Below are 25,318 nucleotides of genomic sequence, written 5' to 3' on the forward strand. Positions count from 1 at the left end.
ATTTTAATATTGTTTTCTTAGTTTTCTTATAACCAAATTAAATGCAAAACTTGTTTATTATCATTAGTGTATTCCCTCCAGCCTACTTCCTGCTCAATATTTATTGTATGTTAACTACTTAACATACTTTCCATGTTATTATTATTCTATTTTCCCTATTTTATTCTTTATTTAGTAAAAATTTTTTAATTGTTATACCTATATATGAGGTATATATATCTATATACATATATGTAAAATTAATATGTCAAATTAAATACTAATGATCAAGAAAATGCTTTTAGTAACTTTTATTTCATGGCCTCCAAATCACACTCTTTCATGTGTTTAGTTAGAATAATGAGTATATATTTATAAGCAAAATTATGTTTTTAATTTGTCTTTTTATGTAACTCTTAGATTTCAGGTTAAACTTATATAAATTCTTTAGTTTTAAGTGGTAGCATTTCAGTTTTTGTTCACCTATTTTTCCATTCTCCCATCCCCCTTTCTAAAACCTTTTCAGATTTATTGTTATATTGACTACATTTTTCCCCCTTTCCATTATTTTTCTCGCCCAATAAGTTGTGGTCTTTTAGTTCTCCCATATCTGAAATATATTATTTTGCCTTTCTCATTTGTGATATAATAAAATATCACAAATGACATCATTATGGGAGGGTTTTGTTTGTTTGTTTTTGCTGAGAGGGCAAAATTAAATCGAAGAACAGTCTAGAGAGGGGGATGTTATTGTATAGGAGAAAACAGGTTATCTGCTTAAGATAATAAAGGAATAAAATAATTTAAGACAGCATATTCGAGAAAACTGGAAAATTTATCAAAACCGTGTTCAGAAAAATGACAAACTAAAGACACACATGCAGCAAAGCACATGCATAAAAACACAAAGTGAAATAAGAGGAGGAAAGACAGACAAAACCATTAAATGTTCTGTATGCCTATCCCCCACCCCCACCCCCACTCCATCTTGCATTGGTTAGATAAGCCAGGAATTCAGCAGGAGTTATCAGGTAGGACTATATGTGTATTCCCTAGTCTGAATGGCTCACCAGAAGAATGTCCTCAAATGCATTATGGATATACTTACACTAATTGCAATTCATCTGCCACTCCATTTCCCACATAAGAAAACTGAAATTAAGAATTAGTTAACAGCTCATCCTAAATCACACCCGTGAGTAGAAAACCAGCTATTCAAAGCAGCACTTGCTCTTTGGAAAGGCAGCATTTAATACAAAGATAAACATTGACCTCCACAATGTCAGAGAACATAGTTTCAAACAACTATTAACTTTCTATCCTTTCAGCAGAACAAAGACAGTATTTGGTGAGAAATCGCTCTTGTCACCCTGTGAGATCAGCAGCTTTCTGAAGAGTTGAAAGTTTGGGAAAATACTGCAACTAAAGGAAAGTGGTGATGTGTGATATAACATCAAATAAAATGGAAAAGTCTTCTTGAAACAGCTCATTTCAAAATATGAGAGATCTGTGGGTTTATGCCTTCGGCTTGAAGAATTGCTTGAGGAAAAGTGTGGTGATGAAAAACTATGTTCTCTGCTTCTTTAGTTCTCTCTTCAAGGAAGGCTCAATACGTTCAAAACTGAAGCAAAGTCAGTCTTACCAGAGGTTTCAGTTGAGGAGTATATCACAGGCGCTTGGATGCAGTCCCGTATCCCCACCGTCCTTTTTTCAGTAAAAGTCTCTTATGGATAACACAGATCTGAGCCGAGGAGTCTGAGAAACAGGGTATCACAGGCTTCAAATGCCAACACAATTGCTCTTAAAACTCCAACCCTCTCCAGCTATAGATACAACCTCTATAGACTACAATCAAATATATGATCAAGAATGAATAATCATTTGCATGTAGGCATGCTGCTATTCCTATTTATAAGTAACTATATAAAAGCCATTCAGATTGATATGTAACTATTCATTAAGTAAGCACATACACGGTCCAAACAGTACTGTAATTTACAAATGATTGTTTGAGGTGGTGAAAGATAAAAATTGTGAACTGTGGAGTCCAGATCCTTCATTGGGAAACTAGGAGGAATGCTGCTGTCTAAGTAGAAAGTAAGTTTTCATTTCCATTTTTATTTTTTAAATTTTTAAATCAGGTCATGCTCATCCAAGAAATACATCTGTTCCTACCACAGAAGCAACTAAATTATTCCCCTATTCAGGAATATTTGAGAATCCCGAAGAAAATTAGAGAGTGAAGGAAAAAGAGTTAGAAGGAAAGCCACAGAAAAAGTAATTTCCACAAGAAAGAGGAAACACACATTCCACAGAATGAAGTTTCTGAAATGCCTATGATGTTTGCTGTAGAAAGTGTTCATGAAAATTCACTGCTTGAGCAAGTAGAGATTGAAAAACTTCAGTGAGTGAGGTCTAAAACCGTGACATTAAATGCAAGAACTGACAGAAGTTGATTGATACAAAACAAAATGACTTAAAAAGAGAAAAACACACACCTCAGTACATATCACTTTTAAAATGACATTTGCTAAATCTCTGTATAGGGTGGTTGGCAGTTAAAGTTAAACCCACTATATATATATATATATATATATATATATATATATATATATGCATACATACTGGGTTTTTTGGTGTGTTAATAATCTCTATATGATTCTCATTTTATGATACTGTTTCAGTGGTTATTTATTTTTTATTACAAAGGCCTTTAGCTTATCTATTCTATAAATACTTGTTGAGCATTCATTATCTAATTGGGAGCCAGACCATGTCAATTTTATTAAGATTCTAATGCCTAGAATGAGAAAAGAACCCAAATAATATTGTTAAAGAGATGTCGTCTTCAAACATCTTATATCTGTCATAGTGGATAATATATTTATAGTATCAGAAAAATCCAATTTTTAAAGATAGTGGGAGGGTTTTCTCTTAATTTAGATACTCAAGAACTTAACTAAATTTCAGAAGCATACACATAGTAAAGTCCATGACTAAACTCTTAATACATTTAAATTTCTAAATAAATGCTTGGCAACAGATGCTGTGCAGTCATTTTAATAACATGATTCTAACGCCTTCAACTTTTTTTCTCAGTGCTAAAATCCCAAAGAGAAGCAAAACATCACCACAAGCACAATGGGAGAAAAACACTGCCTTCTTAATTAGTTCTGTGATTTTAAAATGAGGAAAAACATATTATTTTCTAACATGTAATTTGACATTTTTTTTCTACTTCCTGTAGCACTGAAAAGTAGCTGGGTCTAAGAATACATGATTTGTTTGGCCTATACTGCACAGGAGATTTGTTAAGACACTGTACTAGTTATTAGAAATGGATGAGAAATTTAAAGCAAGTTTTTTTTTTTATTAGTTTCAGGTGTACAAAGCAACATAATAGTTAGACATTTGTACCCCTCACAACGTGATTACCCACCTCCCCCAAGCTACTACCCCTCTGACATCTTACATAGCTATTACAATACCATATAAAAAACTCATACAACTCAATACCAAAAAAACAAACAACCCTATTTAAAAAATGGGCAGAGGACATGAAGAGACATTTCTCTAAAGAGGACATACAAATGGCCAACTGACATATGAAAAAATGCTCAACATCACTAATCATCAGAGAAATGCAAATATAAACCACAGAGATACCACCTCACTCCTATCAGAATGGCTATCATCAATAAATCAACAAGCAGCAAGTGTTGGCAAGGATGTGGAGAAAAGGGAACCCTTGTGCACTGTTGGTGGGATTGCAGATTGGTGCAGCCACTATGGAAAACAGTATGGAGTGTCCTCAAAAAATTAAAAATGGAACTACCTTATGACCCAGTAACTCAACTCCTGGGTAATCTATCTAAAACAAGTTATTGATCTCTAAGCCAAAATCAGTTAGGCTATGGTTAAACAAGGACACCAGACTCAAAAGAGAGGAAAAGGAATCATAGTGTTAGGAAAGATAGAGCCAAAACAAAAGGTAAGCTTATTGGAATCAAGTTTTGGGTAGGAGGGTGGTGTGGGAGTGGGGAAGATGATGAGTGAGATGAAGAATAGATACATTTTATTAAAGACTTGGGTGTACCGTGGCCAACTCTTGGATCCTGAACTTTTATTGGCATCCTTCTTTTCTATGTGGCTTTCTGCATATCAGCTGAGTCAGGTCAAGTTATGAAAATGATTGACCATTAATGGATATTTTATCAAATGCGTCTGTTAGAAGAGAGCTATTTTTTCTTTAAAATAACCTCCAACTAAAACATCTAATAACAGCAATTCATGGACCAGCCACAATCATTTCTGTCTAATACACAGAAATTTGATATACACCTAAGAGAGAGTGTGCTTAATGGCTATTTCTGAAATCCACCACGTGATTCCCTTGGAAATATTTCTGTCATCTTAGAACTGCAGATCCTCATTGGTTTGTTCCTTTTGGAATGACAAAACCATACTGTATCTTTGCTTTTAAATTAGGCTCCTATAATCCGTGTCTGGCTTGCTTTTTCCTTACTAGATCAATAGAATGGAAATAATTCTGAAGCAAATGGACCTTGCAGACTGAATCTAGGGAATTCCAAACAGATGGAAAATATAGTTAAAATTCAATAGGTTGTTGGTGTAGCAACTGGAATTTGGAATTCAACATTATGCATATAAACTATCCATGATGCTGATTAGAATTTTTTCACATAAAGTCCATCCAGTTGAGAAAGATCATTTTCAAGGGACTATAAAGCTGACTGAGCATTACTTTGAAGTCTTAAACATGTATTTTCTCCGTTCCTTGTAAATTTGGCTGTGCCATTTGGAGTTTTACACTTGATATTCTGTAAAATAAAATTGAAACATCTTTAACCATCTGGCAGTTTTGTGGATAATTTAGCATAAATCTACATGTGGCAGTTTACTTCAAATTAGTTCCCATTAAATTCTGATCTTTAAGTATTGGGACTCCATTTTTTAAGTACAAAAGTGTTGTAATTATACATTTCTAGTATGGGCTTTACTAATTGAGGTAAGTACAGTCAATAAAAAGATGACTTGAGGCTATTAATCATTACGGAACTGTGATTGCCTACATGTGGTGGGTAAAAGCCATTAACCAATAGATCCCCAGTTGCTGGAACCTGGGGAATATTTCTGAGGAATGCACAAACATGACTTTTTTCAGGTTTTACTCAGTTTCTACTTGCTTTCTCCCTGGAAAAGACCATGCAGCTTTTTATAAACTCTCATCGCCCCTTGGTAATTCTGATAGAATGTGAGCCCTGAGCCTTCACCTAGAGAGAGCTAGTGAGGTCATTCACAATGGGTAGACAGCAAAAACACCATGATGTCTAGAGTAAAAACACTTAAAAGTAATGAAAAAGACAAACATTTGCAATATCAACTGAGAAATTTCAAGAGAATATTATTTTTCTTTAATTTATATACAGAGAATGATGCATTTTGAATTTCTCTAGCGATGTAGCACATGAAAGAGCAGAACATAAAGTGCTGGGTAAGGGTAACTTTTCTATTCAAAATAAGGTAAAAATAAAATCCTTCAAGTGTTACTAGGAATGGAAGAATTCCACATAGAGCCTGGACATGGCCCAGATTCCAGAACCACACTGCATATTACTTGTAGTTAGAATAGCTATGTAAAATGTAAGGTATTAACTCTGTTGTCTATTAATAAGAAAATAGAGAGCTCGGAAATTAACTGTCTAAATATCTCAGACCTTCTAGAAAGTGGAAACAGCGTTTGAAAGCAGATAAATAAGAACCCAGTAACACATGTCTTTCCATTAATATGCATAGACTTTTGACTCTCTTTTTAGGATTTATTTTTCTTCTGCTTGTTTCTATTTGATAATGAGCGTATATATAGTAAGCCACCTTCTGCAAACCCCAAGTCATAAGCATGTATATGTTCTGCTTATGGCAAAATTTACTAACGAAAGGACATTCAAATCCATCCATGTTCTAGAGGCAGGATGCAAATTTAATAGTCAATTAATGTGTTTGGTAATTTCCATTCTGAGGTCCATCATAGGAGTTGAAAATTTCCTCATTACAGAGCACAATTACCTGCGTTCGTAATGTGAAGTTCTGGGAATAATTTCTGTCAAGTAACAGAACACAGTAAAAAGTATTTGATGAAATATATTCAATATTTTTCTGTGTATGGACAAAGGTAATACAGACTAATGGTAATTAAGTAGTCTTAATAGGTCACAGTTCTGTATTTTAAAGCGAAACCTGGGAATTATTCCCAGAACTTCAGGAACTCTTATGAATGTCAGTTTCTCCACTCAACTTATCTTCGTACAAGTGAGAACATGTATTATGCCGTTCAGAGTATATTTTCCAGAAATATTAGTAAGCATCGTCCACCAATGAATGAAAAAGGCACACCATGTATCTAAATTACAGGAAGGTTTATTTTAAAAACAAATGTTCATGTAGCATTGGAAAATATTGTGCCAAATATTTGATTCATGTATACCATTTGGAGAATCTTCTTCATGATTTCAAAATATAATATATTTTTACAGCTATGTTAACTATTGAAATTAAACAATTAAAATTTTTCATAAGCATCTAAAATTTAAAAACAAAATAATAAGAAAATAAAAATTACTCAACTCTACCATCTGCTTATATTTCTGTTTAATGTGCCAAATCATAATTTGCAGACAGAAATTGGTTTTCAAGTTATAAAATTAAACTTTAAAATGAAAAGACTTCATTTATAAAATACTAATGCTGACTTAAATGTTATTGGCAGTAAACTTTGGATGTTAGAAGGAGGGATTGAATACTGTGGAAGAGAATATATCACAAATAGGCATCTAAGCAAGTGCTGCATCATTTTTTAAAATAATTTTTTCAGTTATAGTTGACATTCAGTATTAGTTTATATTAGTTTCAGGTGTACAGCATAGTGGTTAGACATTTATATAATTTATGCAGCAATCCCCCCGATTAGTCTAGTGCCCACCTGGCACTATACATAGTTGTTGCAATATTATTGATTGTATTCCCAGTGTTGTACTTAACATCCCCATGACTATTTTGTAACTACCAATTTGTACTTAATGCCTTCAATATTTGCACCCAGCTGCCCAACCCCACTCCATTCTGGCAGCCATCAGGTTGTTCTCTGTATCTATGAGTCTGTTTCTGTTTTATTTGTTTATCTTGTTCTTTAGATTCCAAATATAAGTGAGATAATATGGTATTTGTCTTTCTCAGTCTGACATTTCAATTAGCATAATACCTTCTAGGTCCATGCATGTTGTCACAAATGGTAAGATTTCACTCTTTTTATGGACAAGTAATATTACATCGTATATATGTACCACTTTTTCTTTATCCAATTTTCTATTGATGGGTACTTAGGTTGTTTCCATATCTTGGCTATTATAAATAGTACTGCCATGAACATTGGGATGCATATATCTTTTTGAATTAATGCTTTGCATTTCTTTGGATAAATACCCAGAAGTAAAATTGCTGGGTCATACAGCAGTTCTATTTTTAATATTTGAGGAACCCCCATACTGTTTCCATAGTGACTGCACCAATTTGCAATCCCATCAACAGAGGACACAGGTTCCCTTTTCTCCACATCCTGGCCAACACTTGTTGTTTGTTGATTTATTGATGATAGTCATTCTGACAGGTGTGAGATTATATCTCATTGTGGTTTTAATTTGCATTTCTCTGATGATTAGTGACTTTGAGCATCTTTTCATGTCTATTGCTCATCTGTATATCCTCTTTGGAAACTTAAACATAAAGAACTATTTTACTTGTCATCTCAATGCCTGTTTCTCAACTGGTCTTAATACTCTTCAAAGGCATTAAATAATCCTTTATAGAAATCATTAGATGAAATATAAGATATTTTGTGTCTATGAGTTTTTGTTTCTTCATTTGTTTGTCTTGTTCCTTTATTGTTTTCAGTTTTATATCCCACATGTCAGTGAAATCACATGGTTCTCTACTTTTTCTGTCTGACTTATTTCACTTAGTATAATAATCTCAAGATCTATTCATGTTGTTGCAAATGGCAGTATTTCATCTGTTCTTATGGCATCTTATATCCACTGTGTATATATACCATTTCTTCTTTATCCAGTCATGTATCAAAGGACAGTTTGGTTGTTTCCATGTCCTGGCCACTATAAAAAAAAAGCTACAATGAACATCAGAGCACATATAACTTTACAGATAAATGTTTTCAGATTTTTTTAGGTAAATACACAGGAGAGGGATTGCATAGATACAGACAATAGTTTAGTGGTTACCAGAGGATAAGGGGGGAGGGGAGTTCTTAATGAGGATAAAATTGATCAAATTATGGTGATGGAAGGAAAACTGACTCTGGGTGGTGAACACACAATGTGATATATAGATGATGTATTAGAGAATTGTACACCTGAAACCTATGTAACTTTACTCACAATTTCACCCCAATAAACTTTAATTTGAATAAAAGATCTTTTACAAGTAGCAGTCTAAAGGACTAACCCAAATTTTATGTATTTGCAAAAAAGAAATGTATTAATGGCAAATGCATATAAAAATGCATTGAGTCTGAGAAGACAAATAGAAGATGTGTCACCACAGCCTTCACCCTCATTCTCTGTTACTTTTGAATGTCTTGAAATGCATTAGTTTCTGCTTTGCCTTTAAATTTTATTTCACTATGCTCCTCTCTTAGGCTGTGTGTGTGTGTGTGTGTGTGTGTGTGTGTATGTGTTTGTGTATATACATATTTTTTTCCTTCCAGTTTGGATAGCCTAATTCTGGATTATCTTCAGAGAAAATGTTCAGGGAGGAAGAAATCTTTAAGCATAGAGGTCAATGTTTGTGTTGAAGTCAGCTAGAACATCTTGGCTCACAGTAATATAGCTCTATTTCATGGAACATTTATTATTACAACTAAATATGGCACTGCTTCGGCTTGGCTAAAGTGATAGAATACCTCCCGTTAATATTAATAACTTCACAATCTTTATCTTGCACATACATTTCCCCTGATACCTTTGAATTTATCAAAAATATTTTTGGAATTAGTACCCCATGGCAGAAAGCAGATATTTAATATGGATTCTGAGTGAAATTATTACAAAAGCACTTTCAGGTCCCTAAACATTTTGTAAGAGATATCGCAAAATGCCACACATCATTCTGATTTTCTACGAAGTGTTTCCCTTGCCTGTCTGTAAATATCTGAGCTAGAGGATGCTTTCTCACAAGTACATTTGCAATGATGAGTTTATGACAAAGACTTCATTTCTGTTTATCTTCTTTTATCACTTTCCATTGGAGGAAACAAAAAGTGGAGAACTGATATCCACAAATTCATGGAAATTTATGCACAGCCAGAGTATGTGCTATTATTATAGTTATAAATGAAACAGAAGCCTTTGTGGATTATTTTCCAATACGTTTTCATGTCTCTTCTGATTCAAAGAATTATATATCAGTTTCTTCAATTAGTTTTTACTATATCTTAATGTATTCACTGTGTATCTGCGGATATATATGTATACATGCACAGACATCACCTGGCACACATATCAAGATAGATTATATATATATGTAGTTTACAGGAAATAAAAGTATTTGTCTTATTTCACAGTCCAAAACCAAGAAATAGGACATGGAGAACATATATTTATAATATTATATGCATTAACTACACACAACTTATGCTTATTTACAATGGGATTATAAGCAGAAAATATTTTATGTTTATTTTTATTTTTAAAGTGAATTAAGAGCATATTGACAGATTTACCCCAAACATATGTTATGAGTGTTTGAAATGACTGTATATTTTATTTAGGATAACAAATATGTTTATTTGGTTATTCATATAGTCTTAATATTATTTTATTTAGTTTAATATTTTGGCTCCTTGGTCTGTTACTTTCTTTAGGAAATGTATTGTTAGTCTCCTAATCATGTCAGTTTATAATTTTTTTGATATTTTTCTAAAAATATTTGCTTTATAATCATTGCTATTACAGCACTATTATCAGCACTATTACAGTTTCCATATGGAGTATAATTTCATTAAAACGTTATTTTCCAACAGGATTTTTGTGATTTGTTTGTATATCTGAAACTATCCCTGTTCTCTCATACTTTAGCATAACTTTGGCTAAATTGAGAATCCTGTGTTTAAAATTGTTTTTCTTTTACTTTGAGAGATCTAATTCTTGTTGTATTCAATGCTGCTGACTAAAGGTATGGTGCTAATATGTTTATTATGAATTACCAGTGGTAAATTAATTTCCATTGCTTTCTGCAAGCTATTTGGGTCTTCTTTTTGTAGTTGGTGAAAACCTGAAGTTTCACTAAGTTATTTATAATATTGGTCATTTTATTTCTTAATTATTGTGTTGAACATTCCATGTATCAACTACTGTTTGAGGTTGTAATATAATATAAGTATATGATATTTCTTATATTTTCTATTATATTATATATGTATTTTAAAGACTATTAAGATTAGATTAGTACCATTGGATATTAAAACTTAAGAGAGCTGTGATACTTAAAAACTGTGGTACTAACATAAGGACACACCAAACTAAAAAGAACTGAACAGAAACTCCAGACCTAAATAAATATAAATAAAAATATTAGTATATTATAGAGCATTAGTATACAATCAACGATTTTTTTTTTTAAGTACATCAACAACTTGATAGCAATCTGGAAGAAGATTGAAATGAATGTAGGCAGACAGAAACAAATATGACAGAGTGGCATCTACAAAAAAAGCTCTCTTTCATAAAAGCAATGAAAATGCTGTCATAATTGTCAGAATCAACTTTGTTAGTACTCTGAAAATTAACCAAACATTGCAGCCATCTAAAAAAAAAGAAAAAAAAAAAAAAAGAATCTGGGTGAGAAAAGTGAGTCTTGTGCCGTTTTTTAATTTGTGCTATGCCATCCTCACTTTTGAGCTCCAGGGTAACCTTGAAACCAAACAGCCTACAATCATAGTGAAAACTAGCAAGCTTGCAGCCATTGGCTGAAGCAGAACATGATTGAAATGCCTTCGTTATTTGAGCTATCTGGTGGTTCCCTTGTAGACCTTATGTAAAAGGTTGTTTTTATTTTATCTGACTCAAAGCTAACCCTGTGTGAAGAGCCTTTCATTAATGAGCATTTTGGAAAAGTAATAATGAAAGACAGTTATATAGCACCTTGGTGTCCTAATAGAGTAGATAGGAATTAGGGGTAACCCAAAGCTTAAAATGAAAAGTTGGGGAGTGAAATGACTATAAAGAAATTTGAAAAACTTCAGTAGTTTTACAGAATCTAGATCTTGTGAATACGGGCTGCTCAAGCCCAGAGGTGTATGCATGTTCAGAAAAGAACTGAGAGGGCTCTCATCTCTGGCTAATCTTGAGAATCTGCACAAATAGGAAGTGAAGGCTAAGGCAGAGTTGCAATCTGCCTACCTGAGTGTGGAAGACAGCACAGCATGTACACTGAGACCCGTGGCAAACAATGGGAGATTTATTGGTTCCAGGCATTTAAGGAAATCTCTGTGAAATAATTAGTTGACCAATAAGCTAACTGAGGAAAGATTTCAGAGACCACACATGATGAATAATATAGAATTTCCAGAATTATTTCAGAAAATTAGTAAATAAATAAGCAAAACAACAGCAACAAACAGTACCAAAACAAAACAAAAACCCTGCAGAAGGAGTAGAGTCTTATTTTCAGAATTTTTGCTTACTATTATTTAAAATATGCTGTTTTCAGCAGCAACAACAACAACATACATGAAACATTCAAAGAAGCAAGAATGTATGGCTCACTGGGGAAAAGGTTAATATTAGCTATCCCTGAGGAAGACCAGAGATTGGAATTAATACTGACTGATATATGAAACATTTTGGATAAAACTTGAGAACATTATGCTAAGTGAAAGAAGTGAGATGAAAAAGTATACAGATTGGGAAGAAAGAAAACATTTTCTTTGTTCGCAGATGACATGATTGTCTATGAGAAAATCTAAAAGAATGGACAAAAAACAAAACAAAACAAAAACAGACAACAACAAAAAACGGTTAATTAGTTAAGTGACTATAGCAATGTTGTACGATAAAAGGTTAATATACCAGATGCAATTGTTTTTCTATATACTAACAAATAACAAATAGAAACTGAAATTAAAAACGCAATACCATTTACATTTGCACCCTGAAAATGAAATACTTATGTATAAATCTAACAATATATGTATAAGATCTTTATGAGCAAAACTTCAAAATTCTGATGAAATTCAAATAAAAACTAAATAAATGGAGAGATATCTCATATTCATGGATAGCAGGAGTCAATATTGTTAAGATGTCAGTTCTTCCAAAATTCATCTATGGATTAATGGAATCCCAATAAAAAGACCAGAAAATTATTTTATGCATATTGACAAATTGATATTAAGTTTACATGGAGAAGCATAGGATACCTAATAGCAAACACAATATTGTAAGAGAAAAACAACGTTGGAGGACGGATGCTACCTGACTTTCAATATTGACTAGATAGCTACAATAATCAAGACAGTGTGGTATGAACAGCAGAATAAATAAATAGGTCAATGGAACCAATGAGAAAGCCCAGAAATAGACTTCTATAAATATCATCAACTTATCTTTGACAAAGGAGCAAAAGCAATAAAATGGGGCAAACATAGTCTCTTCAACAAATAGTGCTGGAACAACTGGAAATCATGCAAAAACATGAGTCTACACACAGACCTTTCATTTTTCATAAAAACTAACTCAAAATGGACCATAGACCTAAGTGTAAAACACAGTACTTTAAAAATCCTAGAAGTTTCTCCTAGTGGAGAAAACCTAGATTTTCTTCTGTATGGTGCTATCTTTTTAGATAAAACTTGAAATGCACAACCCATGAGAGAAAACACTGGCAAGCTGAACTTCATTAAAATTAAAAACTTCTGCTCTGCCATAGACGACACCAAACGAATTAAAAGACAAGTCATAGAATGGGAGAAAAATCTTTGTAAAAGACACGTCTGATATAGGACAATTATCTAAAATTCACAAAGAACTATTAAATCTTAGCAACAACAAAAAACAAACAACCTGATTAACATATGAGCCAAAGACCTAAACAGACACTTCACCACAGAAGATATATAGATGGCTAATATGTGAAAAGTCATTTCACATCATATATTCAGGAAAATGCGAATTAAAACAACAAGGAAATACCACTACACGCCTATTAGAATGTTTAAACTCCAGAACACTGACACACCAAATGCTTGCAAGGATGCAGAGCAACAGGAATGCTCATACATTACTAGTGGGGATGGAAAATGGGTCCAGCCACTTTGAAAGACAGTTCAGTGGTGTTTTTTTTTTTTACAAAAATAAACATATTGTTGCCATGCAATCCAGTCTTACTCCATGTTATTTGCCTAAAGGCATTGAATACGTATGTCCACTCAAAAATCTACACATCGAAGTGTATGGAAGCTTTATTCATAATTCCCCAAACTTGAAATCAACTAAGATAACCTTCAATAGGTGAAGGGATAATCTGTGGTACTTTCAGTCAATGGAATATTATTCAGCTTTAGAACAAAATGAGCTATCAAACCATGAAAAGACATGGAGGGAACAGAAATGTATATTACTAAGAGAAAGAAGCCAGTCTGTATTGGCTGTACATACTGTATGATTTCAACTATATGCCATTCTCGAAATGGCAAAACTATGGACACAATACAAAGATCAATGGTTGAGGAAGTGGGAAATGACTAGGCAGTGCACAGAAGATTTTTAGGGCAGTGAAAATATTCTGAATAATGTTATAATGATGAATACATGCCATTATACATTTTTCTAAATCCATTGAACATGCACCAAGTTTGAATCTTAGATAGACTACAGAGTCTGGGTGATTATGATGTGTCAATACAGGTTCATCCTTGGTAAAAATTAAAAAAAAGAAAAAAGTGTCTTTCAGGTGAGTGAGAGTAGGGAGTATATGGAAGGAAAATCTCTGTACATTCTTCTCAACTTTATTAAAAACCTAAAATTGTTCTAAAAATCATCTTAAAAATCTATATTTCAATAAATTTATCATATCCGTGAAGTAGAAAATATAAATAAAAGACAGCATTTAGAGTAATACTAGCAGAAAATATCAAATATCTAGTGTTTGATACATTAACCATAAGGGAAATGCAAATCAAAGTCACTTTTTCTTATTTATCATGGGGTAACTAATACCTACCTTCTTCTAACTTCTACCATTTTAGTTGGCCAGAAACATAACACTTCGTGTTCCATTTTGAAAAGCCAAGAACACTAGCAAGCTATTGAGCTCCTTTTCAAATATTTCAAACATTTCCAACATAGTCAACTACCTCTGGATGCACTTTGTTACAATAACATCAATTTTCATATCAGGTCCATCTGAATATCATATTAATTTCTTTGTTTTTTAATTTATTGGGGTGACAATTGTTAGTAAAATTACATAGATTTCAGGTGTACAATTCTGTATTACATCATCTATAAATCCCATTGTGTGTTCACCACCCAGAGTCCATTCTCCTTCCATCACCATATATTTGATCCCCCTTACCCTCATCTCCCACCCCCCACCCCCCCTACCTTCTGGTAACTACTAAACTATTGTCTGTGTCTATGAGTTTCTGTTTCTCGTTTGTTTGTCTTGTTCTTTTGTTGTTTTTGGTTTATATACCACATATCAGTGAAATCACATGGTTCTCTGCTTTTTCTGTCTGATTTATTTCACTCAGCATTACACTCTCAAGATCCATCCATGTTGTCACAAATGTTCCTATATCATCTTTTCTTACTGCCGAAAAGTATTCCATTGTGTATATATACCACAACTTCTTTATCCATTCATCTATCGAAGGACATTTTGGTTGTTTCCATGTCTTGGCCACCGTAAACAAAGCTGCAATGAACATTGGAACACATATGTCTTTATGTATAAATGTTTTCAGATTTTTTGGGTAGATACCAAGGAGAGAGATTGCTGGGTCATATGGTAATTCTATTCATAATTTTTTGAGGAAACTCACCTCTACAGAGTTCTGCTTAGCTTATATTGTTGTCTTGTCAATCACACTTTCTGATTGCCTTAAGTAGGAGATAGCTCTTCCAAATTCTATTTCTACATTCACATTTTCATCTGGGTCTTTTAACCAGCTCCTATCAGGACTGGCACTAACTGTCCAGAGGGGTTTATTGAAGAAAAATATCTAATCCTTATCACAGAGTTTGACACACTATTAATTCTCAAAATGCATCAACTATTTCTACTATAATTGTGATTATTTAAGATATCTTCCTTATCCTATATAACATATGTAACCCTGAATTCTTATAATAGTGTTTGCACTTCTTTATTATTTCATTCAATTATTGAGGATTTCTGATGTCTGCTAATTGTAAGCCATATGAAAGTACAGATTATATTTTATTCATTTGAACTAAAGGGATAAATATTTGAGGAAAAAATGTCTTCCAGACAGATGGAGTATTACAAAGGCTTTGAGATAGAAATATATTTGGCAATCTAAAAATGAAATGTCTGTGGAACTGATGCAAATTAAGCAAGAACAAGATACATTTGGGAAGTTAGGCAGGCATTCTTATAGAGTATATTGAGAAGGATGAGTTTTAGTCTAATTCCAGTTGGATACCATTGACAATACTTAACTGGGAGTGTTTATTTTAACTTTTACATTTTTAAAAGAACATTCTAGAACTATATAAAGAATGCAAGTGGATATGTGCAAGAACAGAAGTTACAGTCTTCAGTGAAGAGATGCTTATGGCCTGAATTAAGCCATGACAATATAGATGAATGTAAATGGACAAACTAATGCTAAATTATGACATTATAATTCAGAAAACTAATAAATTGGATATAGTTTAAACAAAAGTAAGCAATCAAGTTAATCATCGTTTCTACCATAAGCGTCTACAAGTATGCACAATGGTGCTAATTTTCCTGAAACAAAGATTAGGGAGTACAGGTTTAGGGAACAAAACAAATGCATATTTTGTTTAAAAAATGACTTCAAGAAAATGAGGTGCCATCAGAAGAAAGTCATATTTCTATTTGAAGAAAATTAAATTTTTAAATTTATTACATTCAAATATTTCTTACATTTACAAAATCAAAAATATAATTATTCCAATTCCCAAGATTGAATAATATTGGTGATAATATTTTGCATAAACCCAATTCAAGATAGAATGATTTCTGAGCCAGAAAGTTAATTGAAGGAGTTTTAATAAGAAAAATAACTGCTAACACAACTGAATACACACTTCCACTGGTCAGCATGGTTTCTCTCTAGAGAAAACACCAGATGAGATGCCAAATTACAATCCACAGATTTCATGGTAAACTGGGAATCAAGAGGTAATCAAAATGTAATCCGACCAAAATAAGGATATAACTGCATCTTGTCCTTGATAGGTATAGCTTTCGTGTAAATAAAAAAGAAGTAGGTTGTTAGGAGAAAAACCATAAATTGAGGGTGGCAGTTATTAGTTTTTTGTTTGTTTGTTTGTTTGTTTTAGAACACTAACTTCAGTATTGTTATAGATATTTTATTCCTGTTATATCAAACTAAGTGTTGTGTTACCTAGTAGCCATTCATCATTTATGAAGCAAAGAATAAAATAAAAACTATTCACTAGAGCTTTAATTCATCATAACAAGCATCAGAGCCTGCGTTACATTTCTTCAAATCTGAAAGATAAGCGAGGGTTCCTTTCCAGAGTCACATTATAATTCTACCTGTTCTAATAGCATGTGAATAATGAAGCCTTCTCTCTGTGAGTGGAAACTGATTAATTGGTTGAAAATACAGGAACAAAGTTGAACGGTCTTTATTTTGAGAAACTAATGATTACATGGTTTCTTTTCAGTAATGAAACCTTTCTTTTCTCAGAGAGAACAAAATGTTATGTAAACAGAAGCCTAAAAATCCATATGAACAATCAGAACAAGATGATACAAAGAAGAAAAACAGTAATTACTGTGATTTCAGTTATAATGAAAGAGATTTAGTTTCTTAAACACAGTAGGAAGAAGCTACCAGAAGAGCTCATTTCACTTAATGTTATAATAATCACATATATACTCTCCCTTTTGGTCACTTGGTGTTTTATTTGTTTTGCTTTGTTTTGTTGTCTTCAAAGAGGATTTATACCAGTGCTTAAGATTAAGAAAAAGTGGAGCTGCATATAAAAACTAAAAGTTGGTTCCACATTTATCACAGACATTCATACTGTTTTTCATTATTTGCTAATTATTTCCTGTGCATTAGTTATCCCTCTTTAATTAAATTGTAGTATTATTGAGAATAGGAACTAAATATAATACGTCTTTTTTAATACTTTTTTTTTCAGTAGCCAGCATGTGTAGAAATCCTAGTAACAACTTGTTAATCGATTACTCAAAATATATTTGTAGATAAATGTTCCAAGGTCCTAGAACAATACTTAATAGAAATATCTAGTGTTCTCGTTCTGTGACAGTCCCTTTCATGAGTTTACTGTTTGAAAAATGATGAGTTTAGAATTCAGTGTGCAATCTCTCCTGTTTATATTTCTATTTTAACAATTCTAATTGAAATATAAAAGTTTTATTCACCACAGGGTAATTACAGATGCAACGTAGGTGATATATTTTAAGGGATATAAGAGCTTGCCTTCATCTTTTAGTAGTTTAGAATACATGTGTGTCCTTACATAAACAATTCTTACCTACATTTATCTGCATCAAAACACAAGACTCATATTTGTAATTGAAACTCTGATCAAGTATAACATTTAAAAAAATTAGACTAGGAGATAAACACTCTTTCCCCATCCCAAATTTTAAGATAATTGTCTTCAAGCTTACTGATTGTGCCCATTGCTTTATTGATGTTTTCCTGTACTTGTTTAGTTGCAATCTCTGAATAGTGGACTCAATACATATTAACACAAGCCTGGTAATTTTCAAATGAAGACTTGATATCGGTTTAAATGTATTTTTTCCCAAGAAATAAAATGAGTTGGTGAAGAGGTGCAACATGCTATGTTAGGCTGGCAAAAGTAGAAGACTTGTTTTTTTAGGAATCACAACACTCAACCTTCATCCTTCCCTGTAAATGATGCATGACTGCTACCTCATATGAAAAGGGGAAACCTGTTTTTATGGGGCGCTGCTCCTCCTGGCTGAAGCCTTGGCTTGCCAGCTTCAGTAAAGTCCAGGTCTATGACCTGTTACATTTCTATTTCACTTCTCTAAACCACTGTCAAAGGCATTAAACTATGCCTTATTTCTCCATACCCACTGTATTTGTTTTCTATTACTGCTGCAATAAATTACCACACATTGAGCGCCTTACAAAACACTTATTTATCCTCCCTCAGTTTTGTGGGTCAAATGGCTGGTGTCAGTCATCTTTGCACTGATCTGGGGCCTTTCCCATAGAATCCACTTCGAGTCTCATTCAGGCAGTTAGCAGAATTCAGTTTCATGAGGGAGAACTGAGGTCCCCATTTCCTTGCTGGCCTTTGGAAGGGAAACATTTTTAACTTCTAGGTGCCACTTGCATCTCCTGTTAGTTTATGTTTGAGACAATCAATGGCTGGTCAATTCCTTCTCATCTTTTTTATCTCTCTGATTCTTCTGTTTTCCTTTTCTACTTTTACAGGCAGGCCCTTGTGATTTCTTTAGGCCTATCTGGGTAATCCTAGATAATCTCCTCTTTTTATGCCATCTGATCAGAAACACTAATCCCATCTTTTCATCCTCAGAGTCCTTTCACAGCAGTACCTACAGTTATGCTGGATTGAACAGCCAGGAGTCTGGAATCTTAGGATGTCTTTAGAATTAAGCCTATCCACCCACATGAACTCTATTTACAGGCTAAGTGCTCTCACATACCTTCCTATTTGTTCTTGCTTGAAATCTAAGGACCATGTATCAAATGTACCTGCTTCATACTCTCACCCAAGTAAGGCATATATAAATAAATGGAAGACTAAAGTCATACCAGTCTATTGGTGGAAATGAAGAAGCCCACATGTAAGTGCTGCAGCCAGCTGCTAGCAGCAGGAGTGAACCAATTATGTTTATTTTTTTCTGAACTCTGAGTCCCATGACATCACTTTGGTAGCTGCAAATCAGCCTTGGTAGGAGTAGTTATACCGTGGAGAGCTAATCTTTTGCAGAGGTGAGTTGCCAGCACACTGCTGCAAATTACAATGTGTAATGATATGTGCCATGAGGAAGGTTTGCAGAGGGTAAAGGGAGCAGCTATTCAGGCAGGTGAAGAGAGAGGCCAGAGCATATTTCTTTGGAGAAGCGACACAGACAACTTGAAATGCTAAATACGTCTTTCACTAGTTTGGAACTTTAAATATCCTCACTTGGTGATGTGATCAGACAGACCAGAGGTGCAGCTCTGAACTTGCGCATACTAGTTAAATGACCTTAAGCAATTGACTTAACCCCTATTTGCTTCACTCTCCAAGTCTGTCAACTTATGTCATGGGTTTGGGGTTTATTCAAACATTCAACAAATACTTAAGCATTTCCATATATCATGTGATATACTAACTATGAGAATAATATGGTGAGGAATACATATTTTCATTAATCCAAAAAGTATTTAATACACACTGTACAGAAATTGGAAATGAATAAACAAATAAAATTTAGTGATAATGATCTTTAGTATATTTGGACCTCTTTAACAACTTAAAGAAGTTTGAATATATATATATATATATATATGTATATATGTACATATATATGTATAATCTTAAGAACTTCATGGATTTACTTTCTATCTTTGCAACCCATATCATAGTTTTGGAATTTTACTGGGAAATTATGTGGCTCTTCATTTTCAAAGACACAGTAGGGAGAAATAATAGGGACTATACTGAGACCAAGAGACCAAAATGTATTTGGTATGACTGAGTCATAGGATATACATGTGAAAAAAAAGCACAATTTAAGAAGCAGTAGGCAAGCCAAATTAAGACCACATATGGCCTTTTGTGTTAAGTGGGTTCACCTTTGGGTTTAAACTTTTTAGATTGCCATTTTGTCTTCTGTATAGTATTGTAAGAAGGACCTGAGCCTTCCTTTCCTTTCAGAGGGGACTTGCCCTAAGGAAGCTTGGGGAATGAGTTGTTTAAGCTTTGCTAAGCCTTAGGGAGGAAGGTACCTTTTTTTCCATTAAAGTTATTTCCCTTGTGTTGATTTTTCCCTACTTCTTCATGCCAAACAATTGGTAAGTTCAAAAAACAACTTCACATAGTATTGGAGCTATTTTAACTGAGAGTCTTCAAAATATTTAAATGAAGCATTTTAACTGGCCTGCAGCTTCCTAACTCTTAAATCTTTTCTTCATAAAACAGCCAGTTTTCATTGCTTTTCACAAGCCTGGAGCAGAAAAACAAACTTAATTTTGAAATTGTTTTTGGAACTCTGAAGATAAATACAAAATAGATTATTTTTTAAATAATAAAAGAAAAATCAAGAATTTGTCCTCAGGCAAATAAATAGCCAAATAAATTCCTTCTTTTCAGTGTCTTCAGAGTGAATGTTTTGAAAACCATGTATTGTTTTATTAAATATATTAGGTCAATTTTCTTAATATAAATTTAATATTGAAAAGAAAAGCTTCTCAGTTTCAGAGGCATATTTTAATTTGCATTTTTGAGAACCAGTAAGTTTAATTATTTTAAAATAAAAATCAAAGTTATCCCAATTTTCTCACTTCTCATTCATTACACTCTAGACTAAAATTCTATTAGTGCTTTTTTATATTGTTCATTAGTTTGCTCTCCAATTTTATAAATTTCCTATGAAACAATACTAGGTTTCTCTTAAGCACATAGGCATTATTCTTTTAATTTATTCATTAATTCAGTAGTTATAATTACTTCATTGCAGTAAACATTAAAAATAAATTGGTTTTTTTATGTGAAATTAAAGATAAATAGAGAAAAACTTTATGTTTGACTATTGGGGAATAACAATGATTAACATTATGTAGCTATTCACTATAGTGTATAGTACACACACACACACACACACACACACAGGAATGATAATTAAGTTTGTGAACTTGTTGCACTGATGTTGCTAACCTTTTTTGATATCAGAGGGATTATTCGTTATGAATTTCTACCAACTGGACAAACAGTTAACCAAGCTTACTATTTGGAAGTGCTGAAAAGGCTGCGTAAAACAGTCAGATGACTTGAATTTTTTGCCAGCAATTCATGGCTGTGGCATCACAACAATTCATCAGCTCACACAGCACTATCTGTGAGGGAGTTTTTAGCCAGTAAACAAATAACTGTATTGGAACACCCTCCCTACTCACCTGATCTGGCCCCCAATGACTTCTTTCTTTACCCAAAGATAAAGGAAATATTGAAAGGAAGACATTTTGATGACATTCAGGACATCAAGGATAATACGATGACATCTCTGATGGCCATTCCAGAAAAAGAGTTCCAAAATTGCTTTGAAGGGTGGACTAGGCACTGGTGTCAATGCATAGCTTCCCAAGGGGAGTACTTCAAGGGTGACTAGTGATAGTCAGCAATGAGGCATGTAGCACTTTTTCCAGGAAGAGTTCACAAACTTAATTGTCAGACTGGTGTATGTGTCATGTAAAACTGAAAGCAACAATAAGAAAGACAAATAAACAAAAAATCATAGATACAGACAACTTTAGTGGTTACCAGACTGTAAGTGGGGAGCATGGTGGTAGAGGAGGATAAATGGTGTGAAATATGTATATGGTGATAGAAGGGGAACTGATTCTGGGTTGTGAACACACAATGTGATATACAGATGATGTACATAGACATATACACTTGAAACCTATATAATTTAACACACTATATTTAACACAGTATATATTTAACACACTATATATTTAACACAATAGCCCTATTCCAAAATCTTGTAGCACTGTATATACCTCTCACCACAATTACAGTTTGAAATTGTCTGGGGAAATTCTGGGTTGATCAGTGTCTTCCACATGAGATTTTATACTCTCTGTATCTACCTTTGTTCACCATTTTATATGCTATACCAAGAAAATTGCCTGACAAATAGTATAATGTGAATATTTGCATAAGGAAATTATAGTAACCACCTAACTTATAAAGTGAATAAACTAACAAATTTGCCACCCAACTGCCCCTATTTTATTCAAACTGTTTTTGACCTCTTCATTCTGTTGAAATGATAGTCAATCAAAAACCATGATTTCTAAGAACATTATATACATAATTAATCATCACTTTCCAGTGCTTCTCAGCAGTGTTTGCAATGAATATCTATACTTCCTTTTTAAACAATTTCCTCTCTTGATTTTTGTGATTACAAGTAATTATTTTGGAAAAGTAGATTAAAGTGAGAGGATGCCAATATATTGTGTACTTTAAGAATATTCACTAATTTCTTGAGAAAGTTCTATTTTGCAAATACGGCGGGGAGGTATAAAAATACAGATTAAATGCAATGGGTGATAATTTAAGTACTTTAATATTACCACAGGTAAAGTATATTTCCCAAATTTGGTAGAAATCCGATCAATCTGGTTGACAGAATTTTAGTTTTCCTATTGACAGTTTTTCTTTTTCAATTAAAATGTACTGCAATTCTCTGTTTAAGGAAAACAATGTACCCTAACATTTATCATTAGAGGCATTTGATTTTCAGTACACCTACCTACCCTTCTACCTTATAAAATATAGGCATGTATAAGTTACATTTTAAAAACATCTGATATTAAATGGGCCTGAAAAGAGGAGATTTTCTTTTTTTCTCTTTAACATTTATTTGCTTTTACATTCTTGATCTATAAATATTAAAACATTTCACCTATTAACTCATATAATTCTTATGCAATGGTGTAGATACAGTAATCATACACATATGACTTATGAGGGAACCAGGGGGCAGAGTTATTTTGTAACTTCCTCAAGGACTCAAATTTGTCATTCAAAATGATAGTTTTGAGAGTGATTGCATAATAGTGAAGATCATCATTTGGAAAGTCAGAACAACTGGGTCTAATTACTAGCTCTAATAATATTTGTAAAGATTAAATGAAATAATACATACAAATACTTTAAAAAGTGCCATTCACATATCAACTATTTAATATGTAAGCTATTGTACTCATTACTTGGCTGTATTGTTTTACTTGTTTCAATTACACCCCCACATAGTACGTAATGACTTTTCTGTGTACCCATATGAAACTATTGGAAATACACTTATGTTTTAAAAGGGATTAAGTGTTCTTAGTATTTGAATATGAATTTTAAAAATTGGTATTGAAAAAACCCTAGTAACTTAGCAGGAGTAGCTGCTTACCCATTTTAGTGGTCAGACTAGACTATTAGACTTCTAAGTACTAGATTTTTCTAATAGATCTCATTATATATAGAGAGAAAAACAATCTTGAAATTAAGACAAAGACCGTACAGTGTTTATATGACCATGGTGACTAGAAAGTAAATATTGTGTATCCTTTGTTTCGTTTTCTTACCGGTTAACCCAGAGAAAGTTTTAAAAGCTATATGGCTTAAATTCTGATTTAGACATAGGTATGAAACTCACATACACATTTAGCAGAATTAAGATACATTCGACAAAATAAAGCTGTGTTTGGCATCACTTGTTACACTGAAACCTAATTTTATAAATAAGCCTTGCTCTCAGCCTGATAATAATTTTAGGAAGGGTGATGTTATCTCTGGCAAAAGTAATAGTTACCTACATTGTTAGGTGATAAAGTTTAAATATGACAATTCATTTGATACTGTTTGAAATGCATTTGAAAATCAAGACAAGGTATTTATGTATCAATATCTGTATAGTGACAAATCCCATCAACAAACTTATGTGTCTTGATAGGTAAATAAACAGTAATATTGGAATAAATGTAGCACTAAGCAGTGGGGCAGTGTTTGAAGGACTTGTGCTTCAAGGTTGGGTGTGGTTTTGAACCCCAGTTCTACTTAGCACATTTAATGCACTTTTAGAAAATGGGTGTTCTTGTTAAGAGTAATTATCGCTATTTTTAAATAAGCACATATAATGCCACTTCACAGGTTTCGCTTGCCCTGGTCTCCAGTGTGACCCTGCCACCTGCTGTTTACCTGGCCGGGGTCTGCAACGTGCACACCGGTGGATGCTCTTCACTGATTATCTTAGCCCCTTCAGCCCAGCTGTCTCATTCCTTGACGTTAAGCATCCGCTATGTTAATAGCTTCCACTCATGCATCGCAAATCGAAGTCCTTTTAGTGCTTTGCCTGCTTCTAGACGTGACCTAAAAAAGCGTCTCCCTGTCATCTCTTGCTAAGCAATTAGAAGGAAATTCTTCTTTTTCTTCTGAAGATGCTGTTAATTTCTGGTGCCTGGGACCCAATCATGGATCTCAGTATGATCCACCGACCGATCTCAGCTGAAGAGGCTCTGGAAACCTGGTCCTCTACCGCGAATATCTCACATTTCCCCAGACTGGTAAGTACATCAGATCCCCGCGATTTCAAGGGTTCAAAGTCACTGTTCACAGAGTGCAGGTGTCCCGCAAATAGTTCCACATCGTGGGTGTTTTATCTCCCAATTCATCTCTAAATTTGCTATTACTTCCACCTTAAAAATATGCTGATTTATATCTCTATGCTTTCACAGTTTGTAGGTCTTCTTTCTACTACATACAACATCCAACTCACTGTTATCTTCCAAGCCAAAAAGAAAAACAAGAAAAGATCATCTTTCAGAGTCTACCAAAAATAATAATTGCCTATATAAACTCTTAGCTAACGTCTCAGAAATGAATCCCAGAGTTGGCTTTTTTTAACTCATGTTTGCGCTTGGCCTTCCCCCTCAGAATGGGAGCTCCTTGAAGTCCAGTGCCAAGTTTGATCCTCTTTCTTTGCTCTTTTACTTTCTTTATGTGTTTGAAAGGAGTATGGTAGTTATTCAAAAAGTTTTAAACAATGAAAGTGATAGAATGATTAATATACACTTAGGTTACGTAAGAAAGGTTACGTAATATACACCAGAAAATGTATTGGAAGATGTCTCCAAAAAACAGTAAGTATGCTATTCTCGTAAATTCCTTTTTATACCGAGTTGCATGCCAGTCACAAAGGGAAAGTGTGATTTGGTAAATATGTGAGTTCTTGCTTACAGTGCTCACAGCAGTTTCTAGTTAACTTTCTT

Source organism: Rhinolophus sinicus, linkage group LG03 (assembly GCF_036562045.2).
Source record: "Rhinolophus sinicus isolate RSC01 linkage group LG03, ASM3656204v1, whole genome shotgun sequence".
In the NCBI taxonomy this organism is placed as follows: Eukaryota; Metazoa; Chordata; class Mammalia; order Chiroptera; family Rhinolophidae; genus Rhinolophus; species Rhinolophus sinicus.